This window comes from Mus caroli, unplaced genomic scaffold (assembly GCF_978045245.1).
Source record: "Mus caroli unplaced genomic scaffold, Mus_caroli_1 scaffold_12, whole genome shotgun sequence".
NCBI lineage: Eukaryota > Metazoa > Chordata > Mammalia > Rodentia > Muridae > Mus > Mus caroli.
In genome coordinates, this window is record NW_028227267.1 from 35,579,025 (window position 1) to 35,582,851 (window position 3,827).

Sequence of the window (3,827 nt, forward strand, 5' to 3'; positions counted from 1 at the left end):
AGCAGGTAGGGTGATGTGTATCAGAGGCAGATTGCCCTCATGGCTCACTATAAACAAAGACAGTCCAATGTAACAGTCCACCAACTTACCAGGCACTTGCCTATGTCTTCTCCAACTGTTTATTTATGGGATCATCTACAAGGCTTTTTGTGGAGGTAGCCTTTATCAAGAAACTGTTAGTTTGAGAAGTAAATTTTTCTGTTCTACTAGAATCTGCAGTTCACTGGGGGAGATAAGTTGATTACACATCACAACTCTATATGACATTGAGTTTGAAGGGTGCTGTGTTGGAGCCCTTCTTTAGAATAGTAGAGTGCTTTGCAGGAAGATGTAAAGGCCTTCAAAAGTTTTGTGGGGAGCATGTAGATTTCAGGTAGGAAGTAGTTTGGAAGGATGAGAGCTTAGTGGGATTGAGAAATAAGTGGATTTCATTGTTGCCTTTTGGAAGTTTTTGCCCCCCACCCCTACCCTTTCCCCTGTAGATCTTGATTCACACTGAGTGAGCCTGAGTAGCAGCTTGTCAGTCCTATTTTCTTTGAGTGCTGTTGGAGTTGGAGTTCCTGGGCCTTGTGGTCTGGAGCTGGCTTGATGAGCAGGGATGTAGGAAAGGCTTCTCACAATCTCACTTTGTGTGAGAGTTTTGAGACTTCATGAAAAAATTTCACTCTATATGCTCCTCATTCTGACCAAGAAGAATGTTGTCTAGATCTTTCTATTTCCCCAGTAAGAATACCAGAGATGTGTTTCTCAGTTGAAACATATGCTCTGCATTGTCCAAATTTTTGTTCCACTAGCATGACAGATTCTTCATTGTTTTTTGCTCCCTTATGATTTTATGGGTGTGTGTGTGTGTGTGTGTGTGTGTGTGTGTGTGTGTGTGTGTGATTATGGATGCTTATGCCAATCAGTACCTTTGTGGGTATTTTGTAAGGCCAGTTAAGGACATCTGATTTTGTGTAGTCATTCTCTAACTTGGTTCTTTGGGCCTACGTCTCTCAATAAACCTGATACTTCCTGTTGTTTGATGTCCAGTAGAGTTTTAATTTCCTGTCCACTACCAGGTGGAGATTGTCTCTTATTTATATCAACAATTCATTAAACAATAACACTATTTTTAAAATTAGTATAACATTTATAATTTTTCCTGCTTCGAGTTATTGCCTGGGCTATTCTGGCTTATCTTATTGGCTTAACCATGGGCATACATAGAAGCCTACAGTGCTCACTCTGCTGACATTGTTTTGCTAACTATATTTTGGGCATGGCTTTGTTTCAGGATAGATTCTCAATCAGAGTTGTGCAGAGTGCTGCATTTCAGAAATGTCACAGCAGGTCATTTAACTAGAATTCTCCTGACTAATTTTGAGGATGATTTAATATAATATAATAAGTAATGTGTTGAAAAGATCCTGAGTAATGTCCAAAAGTCACAGTCTTCCTCAGATGCTAAAAAGGACTCAGTGTAGGTTTAGTGAGAGGGCCTTGATGTGTCAAAACGGGCTTAGTGGAGGCTATAGGTAGAAAGCTCTTTCTTGGCAATTTAGTGCTGTGTTGTCCAGGATATCTGTGTAGAGCTTATAATTTCCTGGTAGGACAGCAAGTATTTGCATATAAAATATTCCTGAGGAGGAGATAAGTACAGGTCAGGGCTGCAAAGCCCCCTTAAGTCTAAGAGCCTTGTGCACATCATAGGTCCCACTACATGCTCATAGAATAGAAAATATGCTAGATAAGAGCAAGAATTTCATTGTTGTATGTGTGTTTGTGTCAGTATTTGTGTGGTATGTGGTGTGTGTGTTGGTGTGTCTGTGTGTGTGTATGTGTGTGTGTTTGTGTACCAGCTATGACTCAGAGTGTTTATTCTAAGTTGTGTGTTTGTGTAAGGCAAAATGCCTTTGCAAGTGTTTGTGGTATGGATGCTTGAATATACAGCTGTGTTTGTGTGTGTATATATGTTTGTGTAGACGTGTAACCATGTCTGTTCTAGAGGCCAAGCATGATGAAAAGCCCCTGAGATTACACTGCACGCATAAAAAATCAAATACGGCAGTCAAATTAGTGTGCAACTCTACCTAGCTTCCCAGAAAAAAAAAAAAAAAAAAAAAAAGGACACAAAAACTCATGTAAAGTCAGACTCTCAACTGGCTAGGGGCAATACTACTGATCCTCATTGAAATCCTTTGGAAAAAATCATCAGAATATGGTACATAGTGTTGAGGAGGACTTTGGTGTATAACATCCATGTGTTATGTCCCTTTTCTGCTCTGGAAGAATCATGAAGGGCCACTGGAATTTCAGGTGTCTCACTGTGTATTCTCAGCATTCCAGATTCTTTTCGTCATTGCCTGCTACCATTGCCTATCCAGCTACCTATACTCAGTAAAATGTTGCCTTATCATATGTCTTGGATTCTAATCATTGAGAGATTGAGTTGCATGTGGCTGTACATGCATCCAGCAGAATTCCCATAGCTGTGGTGCAAAACAGGGGTGTTTCAGGAGCCCCTTGAGGGTCATGATAATCTAAAGAACTCACACTATGTTATCTGTGTAGCATTCTGCAATTGCTGTTATTCAAACTCATTTTCTCAGTGTTAAAATCAGCCTCAATGGGGGTTGGGAGAAATGAGGACCTTCAGACAGGTCTGGTAGTATAAAATCAGGTAGGTGTTTGAGAAGTGAGGTTCAGAAAGTAGAAAAGAAGTCCCCTTTGACCCACTGATTGCAGAACAAGGAGTCGATATCCAGAGAGTCTCTAGGGCACATGAGGTCTGTACTGGTCCTCGAGTAGTCCAGAAGAAGATGATATCCTGATGTCCATCAGCTAAAGAGTGAAATTGTACTATGTGATGCAGCCCTTTCATGAACTATTACTCAGTGTTCGATAATCCATGCAAGTATTTGCCCTTCAACAAGTTAGCCGCATCATACTCAAAATATCCCTGACACAGTCACATTATTGGGAGAAAATTGTTCCATTTGTTCCTATTTATAGTGACTTCCTATTTTTCTGGGATCATACCTTTGGACACCTAGTCAGTTAAGCAATGACAAAGGGAGCCTCTAATGGAAGGAACTGTTTTCTTTGGGAAAAGACTGAAACAGTGAAGGAGAGGCTAGTCCAATACCACCATGTGATCCTTTGCTGGCAGACAAGCCTACTCTACATACCTTTTGGAACTTGCTAAGACAGATTGGATACTATGCCAAGAACCCTGATTCTGAGTCTGTGTTTATGAGGGGAAAGCTTATCACTGACTGAGCTGTCTATATGCTTTGCTCATTATGTACCTATCCCATTCAAGACTTGTTTTTTATGACTCCAAAATATCCTGGAAGATTTTTATAATAGCATTACCAAGGAAACAACACTAAACTGGTTACTGAGGTATACTGTGCTTGTGTTGTGTGAACACAAATAATTAGCATATTTGACAGAGTGCTCTACAATAGTCTCAGATGTTCAGGTGTGTTGTTATGTTCCTTCATGACCATCACTTTTTAAATTCAGTTCCTAGTGTTAGAAATATTTTCAGTTAACACATTCTTGCTGATTTTAGTACCCATGCAGTGCCTGTGGATTTCATGTGATATGTTTTCTCTGGTTATTTCCAGATATAGGGGTTGATGAGTGGTACCCTGTCAGGATCCTGCACTAGAGAAATAATCATAATCTTCACTTAATACTAGGCAGGTTCCCCATATGGCATCCACATGATTTTCTAGGTTGTTCACATCTCTCTTGAACTCAGATTTGGGCATTCCTACAATGTTAGTATTCAATATATTATACCTGGACTATTGGAGTAATATAGTGTTTTTCTTGTA